Source organism: Falco punctatus, assembly GCF_963210335.1.
Source record: "Falco punctatus genome assembly, chromosome: 13".
NCBI classification, from domain to species: domain Eukaryota; kingdom Metazoa; phylum Chordata; class Aves; order Falconiformes; family Falconidae; genus Falco; species Falco punctatus.
The window spans coordinates 25,339,891-25,352,606 of NC_137593.1; the positions used below are offsets into that span (position 1 = coordinate 25,339,891).

The following is a 12,716-nucleotide window of genomic DNA, read 5'->3' on the forward strand; positions in this document are numbered from 1 at the left end:
GCACCTACAGCAGATCCACCAACACCAGTTGCTACTTCATGTTTAACACACTTCTGAACTATTCCAGTCTCTGGTTTGCTATGTGCCTGTCCTCCAGATCCTCCACTGGTCTTGACTACTGTGTGGGAAGGTTGTTTGTTTAAGCAAATTAAACATTGTGTGGGTTGAGACATGCTCAGTTTCCCCAACAATTTGTTAGCCTTTTTATTTTCAGCCATTACTACTTCTTTGCACCACCTGTGTGAGCCCTGAAAAGTGCTTCCTCTGCCATCATGACTCCCACTGGAAGCTTCATCCCTTTCCTAGTATTAGCTACCATTTGCTCACAAGACAGAGGCTTAGAAAAGAAGGGGTTAATTTTCTAGAACTATTTTTGTTTAAAGGAAGTCAGTCAAATGTAGAACTTATGACAGAATCAGAGTAGACACACAATGCATGAAATTTAAATAGAGAAATTTCTCCTAAAAAAATCCGTTGAGTCAGGAGAGGTCATTGTCGGAAAACCTGAATAATGTAGCAAAATGGAAGAGTGTCCTAGAGAGTGAATGGTCCTTGGCAGCGGTTTAATGGGGGCCCTCTGCTGTAGCACTCAAGGCTGACCAGCTCTGATTTTGCTCCTGATGTATCACTCCCTTTGGTCTGTCATGACTCAGCTGCTGAGCCCCCGCAGCCTGCGGCAGAGCTGATTGTGATTCATTCACTGCCTCCCAGAAAAGAGGCCGGAAAGTGCATTTTGTTAAAATACTCAGCCTTATCATGGAAGATCCTTCGAGGTAAAGTTCCTCCTTCTCTGCACCTCCCCTCCTGCCTTTCAAAATGAAAGCCGCAGAGAAACAGAAGGCTAAGTGTACTGTAGGACCTCCAGATGTAAATATGGTTGAATTACCTCCAGAGCATGCAGGCAGCAAGGCACAGGCACAGCAGCACTAAACGGAGAGACTGCAGCCTTCATGCACTGCCTGGCCCACGTCCTCATGCCCTCAGTCCCCATCCCAGCTTCAGGACGCTGTCCATGCAGCTCCTATGTCTAGAAAGATGGTGAATGGGAAGAAGTTTCTTTTCTCTGGACTCTTTCATTTAATTTATGTCTTTATAACCTGTTTCTAACAGTTACAGCCCCGCTGGTTTCTCAGCGTAGATTCTGCGAGCAGGATCTAATGTTTTGTCCTACAGATGCTGGGTTACCTGCAACCCCAGACCAAGTGAGTACTTTCCTGCTAAAGGCTTTCTTAGAACAGTTTTCTCCCTGGGTTGTAACACCACCTTTCTTGGATTTTGTTGGTTTTTGGGTTTTTTTTTTGTAAATTCATCAGGAGGATGGCTGAAACATGAGTTCCTCTACCCCCTCACTGCTCCTGGCCATCAGGTCACAGACTCTGTTCCCATCTTGCACCAAACAGGCCCCAGTCCCTGAGAGGAAAGGACCTGTGTTTAGGAGACATAGGGGGGAGAGGAAAGAAGTGTTTCCTCAGCACTTCTGTCCTCTACTGGAAATCTCAGAGCTGACAAATAGGCCAGCTCCCAATCAAGGTGAAGGAGCTTTTTGGCCAGATGAGGTCTTCCTGGTTCTCAGTCGGCAGGTGCCTGTGTCAGGTGGATCCACAGCAGGGGCATGGTCCACTTCTGCTGGACGTTCTCATGTCCCCATCACTGCTGCGCTGCAGGGGAGTTAAGGTTTCAGCAGCGTCTAAGATTCATTTCCAACTTGCTGCTTGGTCTTCCCCATATACAACCTGGGCTCAAGTTCACTAACATTAAGTTCAACACCTTGATCTTGTCCCTGTATCTCTCCCTCTTTCAACCTCTACCAGAAATTACCTTACCAACCTTCATGCAACATGAAAACTTGCGTACCTTATCTAATGAACCAACCTCCCAGGGCACTCGCCAGGCCAGCTGCAGTGGGACCCTGACCAGGGAAGTGGCTCTGAGCAGCACCACACGGGTTATGAACCATGGCCCAGGGCTGCCACAGCACCACATGGGTCACAAACCACAGCCCAGGGCTGCCACAGGCTCTGCTCACACCCATCACAGCAATGCTCAGCTCCCAAAAGAGAGTGGCTGCCTGGAACAGCACTGCGCCTGGATGTGGTCCACTTTGATGCCAAAACAGCACAGAGCAACTGCTCAGAGACAAATTTTGTGTTTAAGCAGGAAAGGTATTTCACACAACGCTGGGAAGCTAGCTGATTTGCACCCCGGACAAACTAGCTCCCAAGTTTTCAGTGAAAAGTTAGGTAATTTATACAGTTTTCAGGAGATGTTGCAACAACTTTACATACATATTCATTTGATTTTGACACCTAATCATTCTATTCATAATAGGTGGGATCCAGGTGGAGTAAACCTTTCAACTTTCTTTGTTCAACGATTTCCTGACTCATGGTCTCCTTATCTCCTTCAGGTGCCCACTTTATCTTTTCTAATTATTCAGAGTACATTCCTTTAACATTGTCAGTGGAACCTTTTCTTATTCAGAGTATTTTTCTTATTATTCAGAGTACATTCCTTTCTCAACACAAACAGAGCATCACTCAGAGCATTGTACCAAACTCACCCTGACCAATCTTATTAAGACCTTGTTCTATTTTGACCTATGGAAGACCCAGAGTAGAGACTGTCCCCGCCTCCCATTTAGGTGTTGTCCTGGTTTTGGCAGGGGTAGAGTTAATTTTCTTCCCAGTAGGTGGTACAGTGCTGTGTTTTAGATTTATTATGAGAATAATATTGGTAACACACTGATGTTTTAGTTGTTGCTGAGTAGTGCTTACTCTAAGTCAAGGCCTTTCCAGCTTCCCATGCTCTGGCAGTGAGGAGGGGCACAAGAAGCCAGGGAGGAGCAGAGCCAGGACAGCTGACCCAGACTAGCCAAAGGGATATTCCATACCATAGAACGCCATGCTCAGTATATAAACTGGGGGGAGCTGGCCGGGAGCCACCGATTGTGGCTCAGGGTCTGGCTGGGCTCCAGTTGGCAGGTGGTGAGCAATTGTATCGTGCATCACTTGTTTTTCTTCCCTTGGCTTTTATACTTGTCTCTCCTGCTCCTCTTCATTACAATTATTATTGTGTTTTTGTTGTTTTGTTATTACTTTATTTCAATTAGTAAACTGCTCTTATCTCAGCCCATGGGTTTTACCTTTTTCCAATTCTCCTTCCCATCCAGGAGGGAGGGCAGTGAGCTGTGGTACGTAGTTGCTGGCTGGGGTTAAACCATGACAGTAAGAGTTAAATGCTCTGAGGACATGGCAAATTTGTTCCATCCTCTATGGATATTATCAACCACAATGGTTAATCCTAATTGCTGGAGTCAGGCTGTCAGTACTTTGGGGATTTAGAAGGGACTGGGTGCCAAAGTTCTCCAGGCTCCCTTGAAACATTCAGTGTTTAAGTTACATGTCTTAAAGAGCATAGTTCAGGAAGACAGACGTGGAGCCAGTGGTGATTCACAGAGCACGTATCCTTTGCAGGGCTGTCTCCCTTCATCCCTTTAGTCTGTCTGCTCCTGTTTCCACAGGTGAAGCCAGCCTGTGCACCTGGAAGACCAGCAACAACAAAGGTGTTCAAGAGAGCAAGGTGGCCTCCTTAGTCCAAACAATTTGAGCTCATAATGCTTTAGAGGACAGTAAAAAAAAAATATGCATTTTTTTCCTTATCTACTTTTTAAGGAGAAATTTCCATTTGCTAGGATTTTTTTTTTATATCACCACAAAGAACATGAGAAAGAAGGGTGCTTCTGGGTGGCACCTGCTATAAAAAGAAAGAAGTCAGCAAAAGACGGCACTGAGACCACCACCATGGGCAGAATGGAGGGAATGCAACAGAATAAGAGAACAAGAAGAGAACACAATAAGAAATGCAGATGATAAATTCAAGCTTGATGCAATGAAAAAGGAAGAGATATGAGAGAAATCCATTGATAGGAGGTGATGGGATGAAGTGATATGTTTGGCAGCTGCTGGAAAATGCAAGAAGAGGAGAGGGAATTGGGAGAAGCAACAACTCTAGCTTTCAGCAACTGCTATAGAGGAAGAAAAAAACCCCACCGATAGAGAAAAAGGAGATGCAGCTGCACTGGCATCACATTTCCTTCCCAGACTGGAAGAACAGCCTTCAAAGTTATTGAGTAAACTTACATTGATAAAAACATCGTAAGTTTTTCTATTTTTATATTGCCAGTTATAGTTTCAACTCATGAGATCAAAAATTTTTTTTCAAAGGCAATGAAGTTATTAAATAAACATTTAAAGACAATGAATTAACAGTAAAAGACATTTTCAAAAACTGGCTATGGGAAGCAGTCAAATTTGACTCAGAGCACGCTTTCAGCTGAGTTTGAATGTACCGAACATAAAGCAGCTATGCTATAAGAAACGGTTAGCTGTAATCCAAAGACTGTATGTGAATCAGGCATTTGACAGCTTAGACCTGGGCTTTACTTTGCAAAAGAGAACACACCTTGCCAGCATCACTTTTGCAAGGGCTTTGGCAGCTAGCAATCTTACAAGAATCAGAGAAAGAAATCACTCCTTGTGTACTATTATATTTCAGCTTTTATCACCACTACAAAAGCTTATGGGTTTAACTACCCTTTAATCAGAAAACACCAGTCTTTCCAATCAAGAACTGTACCTTAACCGACAGACTTTGTCACTCTTATTTGTTGGTACCATGATACAAAAGTATCCCACTGAATCTCACATTAGACATCCCCCAGCTTCTTTTACTCATTGCAAGTACCAGCATCTGGTCCCAAATCAAACAACAGCATACCATAGCATATGAATTGTAGCTGTCACTGCTCAGTTAACTGCCTTTATTTTCATTAATTGTGCTTTAAAACCTAGCTGCCACGAGTTACTCTTATGACTTCAGGGCTTCATTGAAAATTGAAGTTTCATACTGCAGAGTATTAGATCTGTACTCCCTTGCTCCATTCTTAGCCTGATGTATCTGCACCACCTCAGAATGACCATACATTGTGGGACATACCTTTGCTTGCCAGCTCTCTGGTCTCTATGCTTGTTTGTGAAGCTCAGTATAGCTTGTTAAGCCCAGTGGCATCTGGCATCTACTTCAAACCCAGTGAGGTATTCCAGTACAACACAGTTTGTTTAAAGGTCTGCAGGAGCTGGATTAAAGAGCACACCTGAGGTGACAGTGTGATTTTTGTTGCTAACCCAGCACCGATTCAAATCACAGTAGCAACATCACTCACCATACCTCTATCCTTTCTTTAGCAGACTAAGCTGGAGAGTGTTACAGCACAAACAAACTAGTAGGCTGCAACAAGGCTTCACCATTGGTCAGATTCTACTGCCTAAGCTGTATCTCCTTCCTCCAGAGGTTAGGCCCCACCATCCTCAGGGCTATTTAACCACTTAGCAGAACGAGCTACACCTGCACATCATCCATGTCAATCAACCCACTGCCGCTGAGGCAAGGCCACAGCTACATGTTATCAATGCCAATCAACCCACTGCCTTCATTCCTCTACAGGAGAGCAGGCTAAAACCCACACCTGGTGCATGTCTTGACTCTGTTCTGGGAATCCAAGGTGCAAAAGGGAAGCCTGAGCTTTGCTACCTGCAAATCCTTGTTTTGATACCTAGGAAACTTTCCAGAAAATATATGCATGGCTGACATGTTGGCCTAATATGATGCTGCCACTAAGACAGAAAGGATGTTCACAGGAAGAGGTAGGACAGTAGAGTGAGCTGTTGGTTGTCTTACTCTGCACTACCCTGTGTCACAGACCTCGGTCTCTTTCCACTTGCATTAGCATGCACATATTTCTACTCAGTGAGGACACGAGATTAATTTTAGTTTGCTCATGCACTTAGGCGAGCCTGAAAGACAGAGCAGCTCTAGCCTCAGAGCCCCGGCTGCCAACTCAGGCACACTTTGTTCAGCAAGCCTTGGCAGTCTGCCTTCATCTCCCATTTCCCAAAAGGAGCACAAAGTCTTTGTTTTATCTTCAAGGAGGTGAAATTGCCATAAACATCACATGAGGATGAGGGACAGGCCAATGGTGCCTTTTGGGCTGAAGTTGGTCACTGGGCAATTAATTCCCTTAGAAGTTTATAAAGGAACGTTAATGGAGCCAGTAGCAGGGTGTGGGGGGAAGTATTTCAGTGTCTCTGACATGATGACCCAGTCCTCATCATTAGTGATTCCTGTACCATGGAGGTACTTGATACTGTAGTACTGAGAATACCATGTGTGCTTACATCTGTGTAACAGAACAAAGGTGAGTGTGTCGGGGCTACTCTGCTCATAATGCAAAGCAGCATAAGCAGCTGCACAGGCTTGGAAGCCTCTTTAAAGAGATGGTTTTAAGCTGACTTCTTAGGATTGACAGATCCATGGGAGTTTCTAAGATGTGAAAAAGTAGAGATTTAACATGTCCAAAAAGTTCTGACAGAATACAGTTGAACACCTTTAAGTATCCGAATACACTAAAAATCTGCTATAAACCCTTGTAACTCAGAGACAATGTACCATGAACACCGTGGGTTTTCATGCAAATCCTTAGAACGTTACTTCTCAGTTTATGCATCATTACAGACAGCTTAAAAAGGTTTTAAAGAAATATATTTCAGTCCTGAGATGCTAGTAGTCAACTATTCAAAGAATGATGAGATCGGAGAACTCTTGGCCGCTTTAGTATAGTTTAGAGATTATATAAATGACACTGAACCTTAGTGGGTTTTGGAAGTTAAACAGTTGGCATTAGCAAGGTAGGGCAGAAATCTGCTATAGTAAGAAGAGGTTTTGCCAACATTTATTTTGTTTCATACAGAAAGGCAGTTGTTGCTATTTTAGATTTGATGAATCTATTTGCATTAAATGCAACAAACTATATTTCTGGGTGGGTAAATAACCACATAGAAAATTGGGATACTGTTTTTAAAAATATCAAATGCATACAACTGAAAGGGCTAATCCCATTTCTTAAGGGCCCACAGAGCAAAGATGGCATTACTGAGTGAGACCAAAGGTCCCCCGAGCCCAGTTCCCTGGGAAGATGCTAAGGCGAGTGACAGCAGATGGAGATACATTCCCTGGCATTTCCTCCAACCTTCTCATCCAAGTGAGCAGTAACATTGCCAATAGCCCACTCCTGCCTTCCCGCTGGTGTGTTACTCTCCATGAATGGTAGCTATAAAAGCATCTGAAGGTACTAGGGCACTGAGTCATCTTAGAAAGCAAGGACAGCATTAATGCACTCATGATAAAGCGATTTCCCCCCGCAGTGGTATTTGGGCAGCACCTGCACCCAATCTGGAAGTACAGATAATTAGGGTTAGTCTTCTGACACCATCATATTTGTGTTCAAAGCTTATACAGCTTACTAAGAACTAGATGACTTAAGAGCAGAGTCGGGTAGTATTTAACAGTTTCTGATTATCTCTTCTCCCTGTGGTATTCCATTACCCTGCCTTCTTTATCCACTGCAGACACAAGCGCTGTTGGTTCTATCTTCCCTCCCAGCAAGGAATACACTTTCTTCATACAGTCAGTCAGTGGCCCCAGTGCTAATGAAGCTCTCTGCCTTCGTTATGGCTGTGAGGGTCCATGGTGTTTTATTACCCACCCCCCATGCCCTACGCAGCACTTGTCCACTTAATGCTAAACCTTGCTGTTGATTTTCTGGAATATGCCCAGTCCACCACTTGTGTTTTATTCATGGCTTCTGGAAAAAACCTGATGCAGAACTTTGGTCAACAGAGTTATTAGTATACAAAGGTAGATGGCAAGATTGAAAGCCAGTCTGCATTTATCAAAGTGGAAGGTGAAACAAAAAGATTTCCCAGCAAAATGCCACTGACATTTATATTAAAGGGGGGAACAAAGCCCAGATCTGACATTTAAAAATAATGCCACCTGTGTAAAACCTAAAGCTCATTTTTTTACAGACAGCAGGAAAGCTTCAAGGCAACTCCCCTTTTCCATTTGTTAATTGTGCAGCCTTTCATCATAAAGGGCTTACTTCTTTGCCTTTTCACATTCTTCAAAAGTGATATTGAATAGTGACTATGCAAAAAGCAATGCAGCAAGAATTAAGTGAGTTGAAGAGATCTCAGCACAGGTAGCAGAGCATCACATTTAATTCCTCTGGTGCTTATTTTAATAACATTTATCACGATGAACTCTTAAGTCATTACAGAGCATGAAATATGCAGTGCCGTGCTTTGCCATTTAACATATAATTTATCTCCTCAATGCTGTGACGAAGACATTATTACTTTTTTTTTAATAACTTCTTATCAAGTAGGTTCAGCCACATACCACTGGTTTTATTTCAAAACTCTGCACAACAGTCATAATCAGGAACTGATGCCTAATTTTTTTCTTCATTACTAAGAAAAAAACCCACCTCAGGCCACATGTCAGAGTCACTAATCAACAAAGGTGCCTGCAGGTGAAAAGTAGGGAAAGGAGTTCTCACTTATCAAAGACCTTTTTCCCAGGTTTTTTCTCTCTCCTCATGTGGTTGAATGTTTCACAGATCCACAGGGTAAAGGAGAAAGGTTGTTTCTTTAGTTGTCAAGGTCAGAAGGTGCGCTTCTCTGACATACTATATACATGACAAAGAACTTCACCATGTTATTTCTGTATCACACCTATCCATTTGTCATTGAACTACAACGTGTCATTCAGCCAGACATCTCTTCTTGATCTGAAGTGAATGGAGCACTTTTTCATCCCTAAATAAATCACTAATTTCTTTCATTGTACAAATGGTGCAAGTACTTTCTCTCACTTCACTTTCATTTCCAGCTACTGGACTTTGTATGGGTGAACAAAGAGCCCTCAGTCAGAAACCTCCTAATGTGTCGGTACTTGCAGTTTTCCTGCCTCTAAGCCTACCTTGGCGAGCGAAAAGACTGATGCCCTTTAATGTCTCACTGAAAAGTCTGTTTAAAAGTCCTCTGCAGAGGAGAGTGAAGGATACTGCTTCATGTTTCTTAAAACACTGTAATCTCAAGATCACTGTTTTTTAATATTGCTTTTAAAGTGACTCACTCAGGGTGAGCACCAAATATGCTTGAAAAGATCTGTACCTCAGCAGGCTTTCAACACACTTATACAGGGGCAAACAGTGATGGCAGCAAGAAACCATCAGACCAGAAAATGAAAGATGAGCAGGAGTCACAACTCATCAACTGCTTAGACTTCAAGCACTTTGTAGGCATTGTAAGAGAGGGAAGAATTGAGAAGCATAACAAATACGAACACAAGTTCAGGCTTATTATTAGCATGTTTGTTCAGAGATTGCCTCTTTCCTAATTTTGATGATCACCTTTGTAACAACATACAGGCTGAAAAGAACAACGTGAACTACACAGGCGCCCTAATGTGTCCTAAAACCAGTGGTAATGGCCCAGGACAAGTCAGGTGGCTGGTTCAGCAATATGCTCAGTGAGCAGTGGCATTCATAAAAACATCCCATGCACATAAAAAGTAATCAAGAAACAGCAGTCAAAACGGTCACCATGCACTTCACGTAATTTAACTGCCCAGTTGCAAGTCTGAATGTCTATTCATACGATGGAAGGTTTGGAAGTGCCTTGAGGACAAGGAGCCAGAGCCTGACTGCAAAGCAGGGTGGATTAGGGTAACAGGGGCTAGACTACACTAGACAGAATGGGGTTCCTCTCTACATCCTCATGAAGTTTAAGGTATTTTGAAAATAATGAGAAAGCTCTTCTCAGCTGCCTGATTTTTGCCCCAGGTGGTGTAAAAGCATATAGGTTTTGGTAACTCAAAGTAGACAATTTGTTAAAGAAACCAAAAGACATCACCTTGTTCTCCTCTATAGCTAATCTGGTGAAACACAACTAAAGGGCTTATTCCAGGCGTCAGTTTTGCATTTGCATCAGAGCTGAATTACAAGACCTACAGAACTTCCATTAATTTATTGGCTTGCTCACCCATTTACGAACTGAGTTATTAATGATCGTTTCACAGATTAATTTGCTGAGGCTGTTAACTTGACACAATTAATAGTTATGAATGTAGGGAAACTATTACACTCCCCTTTTTCTGAGAAGCCTCTAGCACCCAAGACACACAACAACCCTATGGCAGGGTGTGCATCAGTGGGGCACAGCCCCTCTCTGGGGGTCTGCAGTGGGGAGAGCCCTTTCTGCTCCACCCCTGTGCCCTGTGCAGACTGTGCATGCTGCCTACACAGACTCCCCTCTCCTGCTGGGATCCCTGCAGCGGGTACATGGTGGTTCCCACTGCCTACAGCCCAGGGCATCATCCCACCGGGCTCTGCAGCAGGGAACAAGAGTGCACACTGCAGATGGCTTTGCACATCTGCCCCTGCCTGGTGGGCATAGACATAGAGGCTTGGGAGCTCCCACTCAGCTGCCAAAGGCTCTAAAGATATCAGCCACAAACCCAGCAATTCTACCGCCTTTAGGTAAATCTCAGCAAGTAAGGGCATCATCAGAAGTGTCAGTGGGAGGGAAAAGTATAAAATCTGGACTGAAACTGGTATGAAATACTTTGCCTGAGACAATACAGCAAGTCTTTGACAAAGCCAAGCCAGATGATCTCTCTTTCTGATGTGAAGGACCTCAAACAGGACCTCTCATTTACCCCTGCCCCTACTTCTGCCCTCAGTAGATGCAGGTTCTAAATACAGGATGCAGGACGCTGCAGTCCTATAGCCTATATGGGACAACACTGCTTTTTGGGCCCCTCACTTCAAGAAAGACATAGAAGGGCTGGAGCATGTCCAGAGATGGGAACAAAGCTGGGGAAGGGTTCAGAGCACAAGTTTTATGAGCAGCAGCTGAGGGAACTGGGGTTGTTTACCCTGGAGAGGAGGAGACTCAGGGGGACCTTATTGCTCCCTAGAACTTGACTGGAGGTTGCAGGCAGGTGGGGGTCGGGCTCTTCTCCCAGATGATCAGCCTCAAGATACACCAGAGGAGGTTTAGATTGGATATTAGGAAAACTTTCTTCACTGAAAGGGTGGTCAAGCACTGAAACAGGCTGTCCAGGGAGGTGGAGGGAATCACCATCGCTGAAGGCATTTAAAAAACACGTAAATGCAGTGCTTAGGGACATGGTTTAGTGACGGACTTGGCAGTCCTGGTTGTAATGGCAGTAATGGTTGGACTTGATCTCAAAGGTCTTTTCCAACCTAAGTGATTCTAGGATTCTATGTATTATCCATCTTTCAGCCACTGAGCAAGATACCGAAAGCAGTACCCTTTCTCGAACCACCCTTCCAACAACAGCAGCAAAGTCCTTCTTACATGCGGCTTGCCTGCACTGGGGAGAGGAGGTGGGGCAGGTACCTCCAATGCAGCTCTTTGCTTCTATTCCTTTTAGATAGAGCTTTACATCTAAATGCTAATTTTGCAGAACAAAGAATGGCAATTCTTCCGATTCAGGAGCCTCTCGGTGTGTGCAGCACCAGGCTTGCACTGACGTGTGCTGCCACTGCTGCCCGTCCCTAGCGTGAGGGTAAGATAGTCCGGACTTGACTGGTGTGATGGTAAAGGTTGGCTGCTTGCTGCAGGCACAACAAGCAGATGAACAATAAGATCACCTGGAAGAGGAGTGACAGAAGTGATGGGTGCTTGTCATGGTGCCCCAACAGCCGAGCTGCACCACAGCACGGTGCCGAGGCTGTGGCACGGGGCACAGCGCACGTCTTGCTCCAGGGCTCAGCGGCTGTACACAGCCAGAAAAGCAGCAGTACAAACAATTCTTAAAAAACATCAGATGTGTGGAAATCACATTTATTCCTCCTCCTACTTCAAACTCCACAGGCTCTAAGTTCCCCCTGCTTTATCAGCTTTTAACTCCCCCCACCCCCTCCTACCCCACCCCCCTGCCAACAGATATTTAAGAAATATAAACTTATAACTCCTTCTACTGGCAACTAAGCGGTTGACAAAAATAAATCTCCAATATTAGTTCCCTTTTTGCACACTTGTTCTCACTCAAGGGTACTTTGGAAAGTATTCTCTTTGTCACACTACAGTAACCCAGCACTTTGGGATTCATAATGTATCATTTCATAGCTTGGGTGGATAAATAGCTATAATTTTCATTAGTCCTCCTTGAGTAAGCTTTCCCATTGAAACAAGAGACAGGGCAGGGTGTGAGGTTCTCTGTCACTAAAACCGTGGCTTTGTCTCGCTAAATGATAAGATGTGATAAAATGACAGAAATTATAATAAAGCCAATCAATATGTGTGCACATATTATATACAGCAGATGAAGGGCTTCATTTGTAACAACGCTCGCAGTGAGTTTGTAACCTGTTCTACCAGCTGCTCTCTGTGGAGGTCTTAAAAAGCCGAGGCCCCACTTTGTGTCTGTGGGGACAGCCCCGTGGGCTCCATGGCCATGGCTCGTGGATTTATTGCAGAAGGAGCTGACCTTTCCCTCCTGTGGATATGAGTGATGTCCATGTGTTGGAGGTGCAGTTATACAAGAATTGAAGAATCCAACACTCGGCTGCAGGAAGGAGCAAAATGCTGTTAAGCCTGCATGCTGTGAGCATGGGCAAACACCCCTCTGTCGAAGAAGAACAGATGGTCTTTCCTTAAACTCAGGAAAGTTTAGCAGGAAAAACTTAGAATGCCTCCATGTGCATGGTTTTTCTCAGTTAAAAAGAGTGTTAAAGTACATGGAAGTGACATGCAAATTAAACATGGAGTAGAAATGGGAAGGGCTTG

At 44.1% G+C, this 12,716-nt stretch overlaps 1 long non-coding RNA gene across 2 annotated transcripts in view; it reads right to left on the reverse strand.

Annotated features, from left to right (window-relative positions):
• The window catches only part of LOC308072673, a 302,394-nt gene that overhangs the window by 56,590 nt on the left and 233,088 nt on the right, over positions 1 to 12,716 (reverse strand). The gene's annotated exons all lie outside the window — the stretch shown is intronic.